The sequence below is a fragment of the Hyaena hyaena genome, unplaced genomic scaffold (assembly GCF_003009895.1).
Source record: "Hyaena hyaena isolate Hyena2069 unplaced genomic scaffold, ASM300989v1 scaffold_61, whole genome shotgun sequence".
Taxonomy (NCBI): Eukaryota; Metazoa; Chordata; class Mammalia; order Carnivora; family Hyaenidae; genus Hyaena; species Hyaena hyaena.
The window spans coordinates 2,516,785-2,531,667 of record NW_024080693.1 but is presented as its reverse complement, the minus strand read 5'-3'; positions in this window follow the sequence as shown (position 1 = coordinate 2,531,667).

Below are 14,883 nucleotides of genomic sequence, written 5' to 3'. Positions count from 1 at the left end.
CTGAAACATGGAGAGGCCATCTTGGATTTGTTATGTCAATTCCATCAAGCATTTAATTCTGATGTCCTCCTTAATCAGCTTTAGTTATTTAAATTCAGCATATCATGTTACTGTTCTACTACATCATTTTAATTGTGCCATGAACTACTTTATTATAGAATGTTAAAGTATCTCCCTGTGTCTCCCTCTTCCTCTTTCTTTCTTAACAATGCAGACTAAAGAACTCCAGAGAGGAAGCCTATGGGTAAAGGGGGGAAGTAGCTTCCTTTGAAAACATCTGTAGAAAGAATCTTGAACAGAATCAAGATGGGTGTTGTTTGGGAAGGAAATAATGTAAATTCCGTGGCACATGTGTTTCTTGAATTTATTCCTCAGAACCGGGATTCTTATTTTTCAGAGATCTCCATTGCACAATCACAAATACACCTGTGGTACCAAGAGGTAATAGAGACCCTAAGACCAAGCAGACTTCGTAAAGCACAAGGCAAAGAAGAAAGGGGCAGTTTGAGGCTCGATTTCTCACCCAACCCCTGACTCACTGGCTAGTGAGCACATTTTAAGGCAGAGAATCACAAATTGATGCAAATGATTCTTTGATCAGGTGAATGATCTTAATAGCAATTTTCAGTTAAAAAATAAGTAAATAAAATATACCAAAGTAACTGTCCTAAAAATGGAATGTTGGTTTATTTTCCATAACAGCATTGCCTTCGTAGAACTTACCACGATCTACAATTATCTTGGTCATGTATCTGATTACTTGTTCGTGATCTGTGTCTCTGACCAGAATCTCAATGCCATGAAGGCAGGCACTCTATCATTTCATCCACAGCTGTGTTCACGGTGCCTAGCACAATGCCCAACATAGAGCTGACATTTAGCAAACATCTGCAGAATGAATTTATTAATTCTGATTAAAAATACTTTTTTCTTTCTGCTTCAAGTATTTTGATCTTTCTTTCTCCATGCCCAGCAAAAGGTGAATGGATAAACAAGCCATGGTGTAACCATATAAGGGTTGATTACTCAGCAATAAAAAAAAAAAATCAACTACTAATACACACTGTACCCTGAATGAATCTCAAAACAATAGGTTGAGCAATATAAGCCAGTTACCAAAGAGTACATACACGTTGCATGATTTAATGCATGTGGGGTTCTGGAACAGGAAAAGCTAGACTTTGGTGAGGGCGATCGGAACACAACATCAGTTGCCTCTGGAAGGGGTTCCCTGGATAGGAGCATCAGAGAATGTTCTGGAGCCATGGACGTGTAGATCTTGATTGGGCTGGTAGTTGCAATAATGTATACATTTGTCAAAACTCATCAAACTGTATACTTAAAATCTGTGCATTTATGGTATGCAAATTTGCCTTAATTTTTAAAAGTTTTCAGAATACATATTGCCTTTTTCTGGTCCATTGACAAGTGAAGGAGGAAACCCAGGAAATGTATACAGTGGAGGGGCTCTGGAATTCTTCTCCCCATGTCATCACCTCTTTCCACAGGTTCCTGGAAGTGCTACCAGGCAGCCAGGTTGACAGACATTTCAGCCTCTCCCTCCTGCTGGTGCATTTTGTTATCTAGCTTCACCCTGACCTGGGGGGCATGACCTGCCTCTCTGGTCTGATGCACAGGTAATGAAAGCAGGGGTTTCTTTGCCACAAGATTAGGTTTTGGATGCAGAAAAGTGCTTGGCTCCTCTGCCAGAAGCTGTGAATAACACTCTTAACAGTCCATGCAAATGCTGTGGTCTATGTCTGCATGCCCAGCTGGTCTGCTGATCAATTTTTACTTCTCAAATTGGGTCAGTGAAAAAGGATGGAGTTTTCCATTCCCACAATGTAAATTCTCAATGTGATCTAAATTCTATTAACACTGGGAAACCTGGAAATTCCAGGGCCAAGCCTCTGGCTTCCCTGGGACCACCCTTCAGAAAGGCCCGTTGACCTATTTTCTGTTTAGGCTGTCTTTCTTTTAATTAAAAGGCCTAAATTTCCTGGGTGTTAATTGAGGATTAGCTCTAGAGTTAAGATGCTATGCATCACGCAGAGAACAAGCAAATGAAATGATGTGTCATCCCCTCCTTCTAATCAGGGCGTAACCATGATGGAAGGGTCTTCTTATCCAAGAAATCACCATGCAACATCCTCACATCTGCAAAGAGCACCAAGACTGGGAAGGGGGGGCTGTGGATGTGGGGGCCTTTTGGAATTTTCTGTGGGCTTCTTTTAAGAACTACACCTTTGTCTCTTACTCCACCTGAGAGGTCCTGATGTTTTCATCCTGACTTTGCTTTCCTATTTTCCTTGAGTCACCAATAATGAGTGTGCATTTGGGGCTGGCTTTGAGTTCCCTACTTCAGTATTGGGGATTGGTTTTCTGGATGTCCAGGTACTAGTGGGTATCTGAGATGCACCCAGTGGCCTGGGTACACTGAAGCAATTTCTTCACCTGACCTGAAGCTCTGGCTTGCCTAGAGCCATCCCTTGGACTTCTGTTTGATATTCCTTATGCAAGAGCACATTTTGTTTGGTGTTCCCACAAAACAAACTTTGGACATGACATTCCCAGTCATGTCCAAAGGATATCAAGGGGCACACAACACAATCCTTCAGGCAGCACAGGTACCCAGGTGTGCATATGGGAAGCACTAGCAGAAGAAACAAGATGCTGTGTTGGGCCAGAGGAAGCAGGAGGCTCAGTGAGCTGGGACAACTGGGAAGCATTTTGGAGGAGTGAAGCTCAGGCTTCATCTTCGGGGTGGGGGGGGGGATGGGGACAAGTTCAGGTGATAGAGGATGCTCTGGGCTCCACAAGCAAAGGAATGTTGTCTGTGAGAGAGTGAGCCTGTTTTTGTTAAAAACAGTATCTTTTCCTGAAATTCAGATATTCCCAGCTCATTTCCACCTGTTTTGCCACCCCACGTATCCCTAGCCATGTGTGGCCACCCAAGAGAGACAAAGAAACAAAGAGACCAAGATCTATAGGTGGCAATAACCACCACACAGATCAGGAAGGCATGGGGGCTACTGGTTTGAAGCCTGGGTCTGCCTAAAGCTTCCCGTATCTGTTCCCTGCCTGTAAAATGGGGTCTGTGGAGTTGGAACTGACGAGAATGTTAATGAACCATGTTGCATGTAGTCCTACAGTATAAGAGAGCTACGTTTTTGTAGGTTGGAATCAAAAGCATATTTACCCTAAATAATGGGCCACAACAAATGGGTTTTGAAGCATAAAAGTCACAGAATAATGCAACTTGGCCACTGCAGTCTGTACCTACCCCTTCATGGCCCAGCCCTTGGCTCCAAGGAGCCCTGGCTCCCAGGTGAGCCCTTATCTTAACCTGTGACCTGTACTTGCCATCATCTGTTCACTGTTAGCTCCTGAGCTCATTTCAACAGCATCTTCCCCTAAATGGTTACTTCCATTCAAAATGGATACTGAGACAGAAACCCCAGCTGCAATGGCCCCTCAACCACAGTATTGTTTCAGGACACAGGGCCCAGGGACACAGGTGTGGCATTTTCAGCTTTGTGTCCAAAAGTGCTTGGCCACTCTGAGGTCCCAGTCTTTCTCAGATCTTCATGCTCCTGTGTCATCAACAGCATGGTGGGCTGGCTGGTGTCTGTGGCTGCATCTGTGTGCCAGCCAGAGGGTAGGGGGAAGGGAGGGGGCTGATCCAGCGACAGAATCAGGGGCCCTGAGCAGCAGTGACCACACACCGTGCTAAAGACTTTCACATGGAACCCTCATTACTACTTTCTAAGATGAAGGCTCTTAGTTATCTGTATGATAGTTGGCTTAACCTCTCACCCCCCACTTTAAACTGTAAGCTCTGGGAGGTCAGAAGCTGGGTGAGCCTCAGTCCTTATGTGCCCCTGGCCCTGGCCCAGTGCCTGGCATACAGCTAGTGCTCAATAACTATTAATTGTAAAAATAAATAGCCTTATTCAATAGGCATGAATGTCAAGTCCTTCATTGAGGCCAAAACTGAGAATAGTTGTCATGCCCCAGAGCCTTGAAGCACTCACAGATTCCTGCCCCCAACCCCCACCTGCCTAGCAAAATTAAGATTCCTTCCTTCTTCCGGATCCTTCTATCTTCCTGTGCATATCTCCCCTGCCACACTTCCCACGTGCAACTGTGGTTGTTCACACAGGCGTCTGTTCCCTCTACTTGGTCAGGAGGCACCAGGGGACAGTGGGTGGCACTAGCAGCTATCGAGGGGGTGCTGGTATAAAATCAGGCTTGTCATTTCCCAGCCTCTCCTCCTAACAGAGTTGACCTATAAGTGGGCTTCAATCCTGATTTGCCACCATGATTGTGAAGGACCTGAATTATGTTCCCTAATGGTGCCCTTTAAGAAAGCAGCCAGGCGTCCATCACTCCAGAGGACTTGGCTGTGTCACCACTGCAGAGAGCACCCTGAGGTGTGGGGGACAGAGGAAATATGGGGCTGGTCTATTCTCTCATGGAGCTCACGTGGAGTCCAGAACACACCATGCCTCTCTGTGGCCGGCGCAGGGACATGTCAAAGTGAGGGCTCGCGGGCTGGTCCCAAGGGGGTTGCGTACTGCATGTGCTTGACTTTTTGTGTAACTGGCTGGGATGACATGTCTAACGACACAAATGGAAGTTTTATGATGATAAGATCAGTTGTTACTGAGATACTTATGTGACAAGTTGACAGACATACAACTAGAAAACTTGCTTTTATGCCTCCCATCCTTTCAGAGGGAAAAAAAATACTGAGATGATGGGTCACTTTGAGGAGAATTTATGATCTAAATGATCTAATACCTGGTGAACCTTTAATATGCAAGATGAAGAAAATCTATGCAATTAAAAAGACAAACCTTGTTTCCCAAAATTGCAGCAAATGGACTCTTCCTGAGGAAGGAAGGATCACGCCTTCTCCTGTACCAGATAAGATCCCAGCTCTGCCAAGAGGAAGGGACATCCACCCGGCTGCATTGCACAAGCATGTCCCCAGCCTGTAATAACCATCAGTCCATCCCATACAGGAAAGCCTAAATCCTGAACTAAGTGTGTGTTGAAAGTCTCAGTGATAATATGTAGGACTCTCTTGCTGCCAAGAACAGGACATCGAACTGGGAAAGAGAGCAAGTTGTGTGGGTAATGGGACAGTGGCCACTGCCAGCAACTTTCCTTCAGTCCAGGTGACACCTGAAAAAGTAGCATCTCACCTGAGAGTCTGGGGTCAGCCTTTCTCTCCATGCCTGGCCGGTGCCACTTTTCCTGCTCTGATGGTTGTGGAAGCTGGTGCCAGTCTGATGCTGGTGGTGTCTGCAATGAAACATAAGTAGCCTGACAACTTGACCTTTCTTCTTGGCTCAGGTGCTCCTCATTACCTACTTCCAGAGTGCAGCCAAGCCCTGGGGCCATGAGCATGTCTCACGTGCCAAGCGGTGGGTCAGGCACTCTGCAGGCCTGGCCTTCATTCACACTCACATCTGCTCTGCAAGTGGAAGCATTGTTATACTCACCCACAGAGGACAAATCAAAGGCCTTGAGGGGGGCAGTAAGCTCCCTACCCTGCCCATCAGTGGTTGGGAAGGCTCACTGAAGCCACAGGCACGGAGCCTTTACCAGGGGGCTCTGATAAATGTCTTCTTCCCACCTTCTTGCTCAAGGCTACACGGTCACTGGTGGGGCTGTTGTTTAAAACCCAGCCTCCCGGTATCTAAAAGTTCCTGGGGAATAGAAGATTAGGAAAAGTCAAGGCATCAAAATACACTTTTGCCTTTTGTGACTGTTCCCTTACAATGATGTCCCTTCTGGGGAACCATGGAGGGTCAGAGTTGAGTGGGCTCATGTCTAGATAGAGAGATGGGATTCAGGGAAGACAGTGACTTCTTTACAGCCTCAGGCAAAGCAGTCATGGAGGAGAGCTAAGAGCCAGGCTCCTTGGAACTGCAGACCAACACCTTTCCACTGTGTTCTTTCTGCCTCCTCTCTGCTTCCCTAGCATCCAGGCCCTCCCAGCGCACTCTCACAATCTGATTATTGTGGAGTTGTTTGCAGGGCACTAACCTTTCCTCAAAATGTGTTGTATCTCAGGGGATAGCATGGAAGGTGGGTGTAGATGCATGTGCAAGTCTGAGTGTGTGTGTGTGTGTATGTGCGTGCGCACGTGCTATCAAACCCAAATTAAACTCTTTTACTGTATTTTATCAGATCGATCTCCTGTGCACTCCTCAGCATTGCCTCATTTAAATAAAACTTCTATTTGTAACAATCCTATAAATAGAAGGCCATATTGATCAGAGCCGCATGGGCAAACCGCACTTTGGTTATCACCGAAGCCTGACTGGTTAACGTGAGGGCTTCCATTCATTATGCGACAAGACACAATGCGAGGCCTTGCCGTTCAGGGCTCTGGACACAGTGTGCTCACCCCCAGTTCACCAAGGCTGCCCTCAAGATCACAATTTGCTCTTAATTTGTCACTTTGCAACCACGGACACTCCCCAAGATAGGTGTAGACTCCCTGGCCCTGGCCATGTCAGTCTTTCAACAGGGCAGTGAAGGCCTCTTTCCCAGAGCACCACAAAAGCCGGATTGTTTTACACTTGGAGGTCTAGCTAGGGAGAGGGGAGTGGATCGATAGTTGTGTCTTGCCTGCTAGAGATATTTGATTCACCACACTGGAACATCAGCATCACTAACACCTACTAAATACCTACTGTGCTGGGTCAACACTTATAGCCCTCAACTGCTCCATCCTCTCTATGCCCACACCAACCTGTTACATCTTCACCCTTCCTGGAGTATTGTCCTATGCTTCACATGCACTTGGGAGGCAGCAAAGGTGGAGGACAGCTCTGTCTGCTGTCTGGCATCAGAAGCTCTAGGATACACCCGTAGAAAGGCTCAGGCCTTACCACATGCTACAAGGAAATCAAAAGGTGGCACACCTGTACCACCTCCGAGGCTACATTTCCACACTCACACCATCCTGATGGCATTCCCATGGTCACTGGCTTCCAGGGGCCAAGGTGCTCCACATCCAGGCAATGGCGTAAAGTGGATAAGCTCTTTTTGGGGTCCATGTCCACATGGACATGAGCCCAAGAAAGATGAGAAAAAGCTCCTTTGATCTGTCTAATTATCCATGTTCTGTCCCCAGGAGAATGGCCTTGTTCCCCAGACCAACACAAAACCCATCTCAGAATACCATAGTGTGCTTCTGCAAGCCAGGATCACCGTGTTATAAATCATACGATGAATAGGGCACTGACTATATAATGTAGCTGAACTTTGCTAACCTTCATCCATTCCTCTTTCGGTGTAGTTGCTACAGCCTGAAATGAAGTGCATGCTTCCAGGTCTGGTGCCTGACTGCCTGTGAGCCTACACACACACACACACACACACACACACACGCACACACACACGCACATGCATACATGTGGTCACAAGCATCGGTTTACACACCCACTCATGGCCCCAAACATTCACTGACACACACACAGACGTGCACACACACACACACAAATGGCCATAGCAGAAGCATCAGTTTACATGCACTTTGCTATCTAACACTAAATCAGAAAAAATAAGCATCATCACACTTCTCTCCAAGGCATCAGTGAGGCCTGTAAAATGTAAGCTGTCTGAACAACCAGCCTAAACTGTATGCATTGTCGTGTTTCTCCAGGAACAAAGGGTAAAACTTGAGTAGGTACTTGATCTATATCCAAGTAATTAAAAGTTCACACAGGCAGTATTTGTCCCAGGAAAAAGGAATGATGCACCAAAGGTGTAATCACATCTCCTTTGTAGCTATTTTCAGGCAGAAATGATTGTTTTCCAGTTTCCCCCAGTTCTGTGGTAGTTGAAAATATTGCTGGGCACAAGTTTGGGCCAGGGTAGTTGGCACTGAGGGCATTGTGCCAATGTGACCTCTAGGCTCTCATTTATGCACACGATGCTCTTCTCATTAAGAGTGGTGCTGAACCTGCTTATCTGTTATGCTATAATATAGGCCTTCATAAAGTCTTTTTTCCTGTTAAATTTTAATAACTTGGGTTATAGGTAGGACAGAAACAATATCTAAGTGGCATTTAAAAGTAAATCTATTAAATTTTAGGGTACCTACATTACATGGTTGGAAACATTACCATTTACATCCTGTGAGGGGAAATGACCACCATATGAGAGAAGGAAAATTGTGTACTTTGGAAAACACAATCCAAGTCTCATATCATGTGTGAGAAGAAATTCTCTGCTCATTACCAAGAAGATTGTTTTTATCCTACCCATAACTAAAGTTATTAAAGTTTGAGAACTATAAACTGTTTCATGAGAAACTTCAGAATAAATGATATCACTTAAGACCTGGACTGGTTTTTGATAACAACAAACCGTACATATCAATTGTGAGGTAGTGCTCTGGCCAGCATGGTGCCCCCCTTTGTGAGTGTGAAATCACTACATGGTAGAATAGTAAGTGGGTAACCACAGTAACCATGATGCTGTCCAATGGGATAAGGCATTTCTGGTCAGATTCAAGGGGGGAGTTGATATTTCAAGCAAAGCCAGAGCAGTTTAACCCACTTCTTACACATTCCCAAAACCATCTTCTACCCGTATCATCTGTAAGTGGAGACCGGAATATTCTAGTGAGGACAGAAACACGGGCAGCACCTCACACATGAGGGAAGATAGGGGAGGCACAAGTGTAGGCACAAGACTGCAGACATAAAAAGGTTCACCCTGGTGGACCACCCCAGCCACAAAGCTCATAAGTGTTCTGTTGGAACTCTGGGCATCTGCAAACTGAGATCAAAATACCAATATGAGTAGACAAGGATTTTGCTTCCATGATTCTTTAGTGGGGTGTTGGAGTTATTAATAAAACCCTCTGCACAGACCCAGGCTGTGTTGCATCAGGTGCAGCTTGGTAGGACTGTGAGCTAAATGGTCTTCATGCCATTATGTGGGATGGGTCACTTTCTTAGTAGAGACATTCATTGTTCTCTAAAGGCCCCACTTCAAAGAATTTCCCAGACATTGCTGTATATCAGTAGTTAGATTCACCTGGAGAGTTTTTAAAACAGATTGATGGCAGCAATTATCAGGGAATACTATGAAAAATTATATGCCAACAAATTGGACAACTTAGAAGAAATGGACAAATTCCTAAACACACACTCACTACCAAAATTCACACGGGAAGAAATAGAAAACCTGAACAGACCCATAACGAGTGAAGAAATCGAATCAGTGATCAAAAATCTCCCAACAAATAAGAGCCCTGGACCTGATGGTTTCCCTGGGGAATTCTACCAGACATTTAAAACAGAATTAATCCCAATTCTTCTCAAGCTATTCCAAAAAATAGAAGTCGAAGGAAAACTCCTGGACTCATTTTATGAAGCCAGCATCACTCTGATTCCCAAGCCAGACAGAGATCCAGCAAAAAAAGAGAACTATAGGCCAATATCCTTGATGAATACGGATGCAAAAATTCTCAACAAGATCCTTGCAAATCGAATCCAGCAGCATATCAAAAGAATCATCCACCAAGATCAAGTGGGATTTATTCCTGGGTTACAGGCCTGGTTCAACATTCGCAAATCAATCAATGTGATCCATCATATCAATAAAAGAAAAGATAAAAACCATATGATCCTGTCAATAGATGCAGAAAAAGCATTTGACAAAATACAGCATCCCTTCTTAATAAAGACTCTCAAGAAAGTTGGGATAGAAGGAACCTACTTAAACATCATCAAAGCCATCTATGAGAAGCCTTCAGCTAACATCATCCTCAACGGGGAAAAACTGAGAGCTTTCCCCCTGAGATCAGGAACACGACAGGGATGTCCACTCTCACCACTGTTGTTTAACATAGTGCTGGAAGTCCTAGCATCAGCCATCAGACAACAAAAGGAAATCAAAGGCATCAGAATTGGCAAAGAGGAAGTCAAACTTTCCCTCTTCGCAGATGACATGATACTCTACATCGAAAACCCGACAGACTCCACCAGAAGCCTACTAGAACTGATCCAAGAATTCAGCCAAGTTGCAGGGTACAAAATCAACGTACAGAAATCGGTTGCATTTTTATACACCAATAATGAAGCAACAGAAAGAGAAATCAAGAAACTGATCCCATTCACAATCGCACAAAAAACCATAAAATACCTCGGAATAAACCTAACCAAGGATACAAGAGATCTGTATGATGAAAACTATAGAAAACTTATGAAGGAAATTGAAGAAGACACAAAGAAATGGAAAAACATTCCATGCTCATGGATAGGAAGAATAAATATAGTTAAGATGTCATTACTGCCTAAAGCACTCTACACATTCAATGCAATTCCAATCAAAATTGTACCAGCATACTTCTCAAAACTAGAACAAACTATCCAAAAATTTGTATGGAACCACAAAAGACCCCGAATAGCCAAAGTAATACTGAAAAATAATACCAAAACGGGAGGTATCACCATCCCAGACTTCAGCCTCTACTACAAAGCTGTCATCCTCAAGACAGTATGGTATTGGCACAAAAACAGACCCATAGACCAATGGAACAGAATTGAGAACTCAGAAGTGGACCCAAAAGTATACAGCCAACTGATCTTTGACAAAGCAGGAAAGAATATCCAATGGAAAAAAGACAGCCTTTTTAACAGATGGTGTTGGGAGAACTGGACAGCAACATGCAGAAGAATGAAACTAGATCATTTTCTCACACCATGCACAAAAATAAACTCAAAATGGATAAAGGACCTGAACGTGAGACAGGAAACTATCAACACCCTAGAGGAGAAAGCAGGAAACAACCTCCTTGACCTCCACCGCAGCAACTTCTTACTTGACACATCCCCAAAAGCAAGGGAATCGAGAGCAAAAATAAACTGTTGGGACCTCATCAAGATTAAAAGCTTCTGCACAGCCAAGGAAACAACCCAGAAAATTAATAGGCAACCAACGGAATGGGAAAAGATAGTTGCAAATGACATATCAGATAAAGGGTTAATATCCAGAATCTATAAGGAACTCACCAAACTCCACGCCCGAAAAACAAACAACCCAGTGAAGAAATGGGCAGAAGACATGAACAGACACTTCTCCAAAGAGGACATCCAGATGGCCAACAGACACATGAAACGATGCTCAGCATCCCTCCTCATCAGGGAAATACAAATCAAAACCACACTTAGATACCACCTCACGCCAGTCAGAGTGGCTAAAATGAGCAAATCACAGAACTCTAGATGCTGGTGAGGATGTGGAGAAACGGGCACCCTCCTACACTGTTGGTGGGAATGTAAACTGGTACAGCCCCTCTGGAAAACAGTGTGGAGGTTCCTCAGGAAACTAACAATAGAACTCCCCTATGACCCAGCAATAGCACTGCTAGGAATTTACCCAAGGGATACAGAAATGCTGAGGCATAGGAGCACATGTACCCCAATGTTCATAGCAGCACTCTCCACAATAGCTAAAACATGGAAAGAGCCTAAGTGTCCATCAACAGATGAATGGATCAAGAAGATGTGGTTTATCTATACCATGGAATACTACATGGCAATGAGAAACAATGAAATCTGGCCATGTGTAGCAACATGGATGGACCTTGAGGGTGTTATGCTGAGCGAAATAAGTCAGGCAGAGAAGGACAAATATCATATGTTTGCACGTATGGAGGATTAGGAGGAACTTGACGGAGGAACAAGGGGGAGAAGAAGGGCGGAAATGGTGGGGGAAAGGGAGAGAGGCAAACCATGAGAGACTCTTGAATGCTGACAAAAACTGAGGACTGATGGATGTGGGGGGGAGGGGGGGATGGGCATGGAGGAGGGCACTTTGGGGATGAGCACTGAGTGTTATGTAGAAACTAATTTGACAATAAACTATTTGTAAAAAAAAAATAAAATAAAACATATTGATGGCTAAGAGCCACTCATTTATTAGTTTGGAGTGAGGCTTGGACATTCATATGTTGTACAGGCTCCCAAGACTATGCCAAGGATCTCTGGTGGAGAACCATGAACTTAGAGCAGTGGTTCTCAGTCCAACTGGACACTGAGCCCACCAAGGAGCTGAGAAACTCTCGATGATACCCCGATGAATTCTGATATGATTGCTCTGGGAGTGTGGCCTAGATGCTGGGATCTTCAAGCTCCTAGAAAAGTCTAATGTATACCTAAGAATGAGATAATGTGCACCTCCCTCCTGCCTTGGAGGATGGTTCCTAAGCCAGTCTCAGCAGGTAGGGAAAAAAGCAAAGAGTGCTTCCATTGTGTCTCTTGGTAAAGCCCAGAGAAGTGGTAGTTGTAGAGCTAATGTCAGCTCGCTGAAAGTGGCAGCTGGTCCTGAGACTCTCTCAGAGCATTTACAGACCCCAGCATGGCACAGAGGGAGGGATAATAGTTTCTCACATATGCAGGAAGAGTGTAAAAGTTCTGAGTGGTCTTATATTTTCCTACCACATTTCCTGAAGTCCCAGGGTGAAGACATGGAGCCCCTACATGCTTACTGAATTCCCAGTGGGCACAGGGGTTGAGAGAGGGCTGCCATCCTGGTAGAGCAGGGATAGTGTTAAAGTTGGGTTAGTGTAATGGGACCAGGTGTGAAGAAGCAACCTGGATGCTAGGTACAGGGATCTGGCTGCCATTCTTTAGATAATGGGCAACTCTGAAGGGCTGGGGTTACAGGTAGAGAGCTTCCTGACTTTAGGAGATGCATAGGACATGATTTAAGGAGACCGTGGAGGCTGGCTAGGAGCAGTTGTAACACTTCAAGAAGCAGGTAAAGTTTGCCATCTTTTTTCTTATACAAACCAAGAATTCTTTCAGGGTCTATGATCTCTCACAGGTCTCTCTTGGAATGAATGATACAAATGTGCTAAAAAGGATTGCAAACTCAGGATGTAGAGAAGACATCAGTGGATGGAGGGTCCTGCAGCAAACTGCAGATTACATGTGGCAAGAGGTGTTCTAATTCCGAAATATGAAGACTCTGCGTCAGCCTGATGCTAGATCTCTCTGGGTATTGCTTGAGCTCTAACTTAGAAGGTGGGCAGTGTACTGAGTGACCCCAGTTCTCTTGCAGTCCCTCCTTCTCTTTGATAGAAGACATCATCCTCCCACTCTTTGCTCTCCCTTCATCTTGTTCTCTCCACTGTTCATCGTGGGGAGGGTCATGGGGAAAAGCCTGAATGAGGTGATGGTGCATGGCTGGGGAGAAGTGCCAGAAGAGGTTCAGGATTTCATGGATAGCCAACACCCTCCATGTGCTGATGGCTGTGGGTGGTCAGGACCAGTCTGGTGAGACTGTTTCATGCCGTATTCCCAGCAGAAGGTGCAGGTAGCCACCCCTACCAACCCCTCTGCGGCCCCCTCTCTGCTCTGGTACAAGCATACAATTACCCACAGCTCCATGGCTTAGAGGGAGTTAGGAAGGGAAATGGCTCTATTAGCAAAGTATTGGAGATTGACTTGCATCACTTTCCTTTAATTATGTAAGACTGTTGTACAAATCATTAGGTAAGAATTTGATGTAACTCTTCTTTCAATTAAACACAATGATGGAAGCAAAGTCTGTATTAGTGTGCAAATTCCCCTGGAGAGTATCCTCTCTGCAGAATGGAAAGTCTATTAGCTTTCTGCCAAAATAAAGGTCACCAGACAGGAGCCTCCCGCACCCAACTCTTACTTCTTTGAACATGCAGTGTAATCAGGCAAGATGTGTCACACTCGGGAAACCAATGGTGCAATTATATTGAATATTCCCAGCGCATTGCAACCTGGTCCCCTACTCTGCCAAGGTGCTCAGAATATCATAGAGGTTGGGATCTGGCTCAAGAGACAGATGTCTGGTTCAAAGGGCTCCCATTCATACAGTTCATCCTTCCTATTGTCCTGATTTAAGGAAAAGGCAAACAATCCAAGTACCTCCTCTGAAGCACCCTGAGTTTCAGAACTTTGCTGCGGATGGTGTAACCTGTGAAAAGTACATAGAGAGTACAAATCTTGATCCACTAACTCATGTGTGCAAAAATGCAACCTTCTTCATTTTTCTACAACTGAATGTCTAATTTGAGTCTTCATTCTGTTATGTGGCATATTAATCTCAGATCATTCAAAGCTCTAGCCTGGGATTGGCCTAAATTCCAGGAAACTATGCAGAATGAAGTACTTAGGAGAAACAAAGGTCTAGTCCTTGGTCTTCAATCCCTGCTGCCTTCAACCAAAAAAAACATAGTCCTGACAGATCCTTGTTTACCCATCTAGGCTAGTCACAGCTCACAGCATCTAGCTCATGTGCACAGGAAATAGGATCTAGGACATATTGATAGATGTCTTAATTTAGCCAGTCCAGCATCTACTGTCCCTACTTCTAGTAACACCTCACTAATTTTCTTTGGGAAAACCACCTTTTCTCACCTCTCACAGATTATTTGAATGGAATTGAATCCACCACACTCAAGCTCTAGGAGGGAAGATAGTTAACCAGCCCATTTCACTACCCTGGCCAACCTGATCAGTTTAGGGAGGAAACCTTCAGAGCTGTCCACTCAGGACCTTCCTCCGGGAACTTGGCTGGGGTCACAGGGGGAGAAGCACTATGTTCTGGAGAGTTTACAAAGCTGGAAGGCTGGAGCTGGGAATGGCTGGGGGCAATCTGGCACTCTCTGGAGAGAAGTTGCCTGAGAAACAACACATTGTGGAACACTGAAGAGCGGAGGGATGGAAAGACATGGGATCTAGTGGCACTGTTCAGCTCCTGGTTCAGCAATGCCTGAGGCCATCTGTACCCTATGCTTTTCAGTCAGATAAATCGGTAATTTCCCTTCCTTGTTCAGGGTACTTTGAATGGGGCTTCTGTCATGTACAA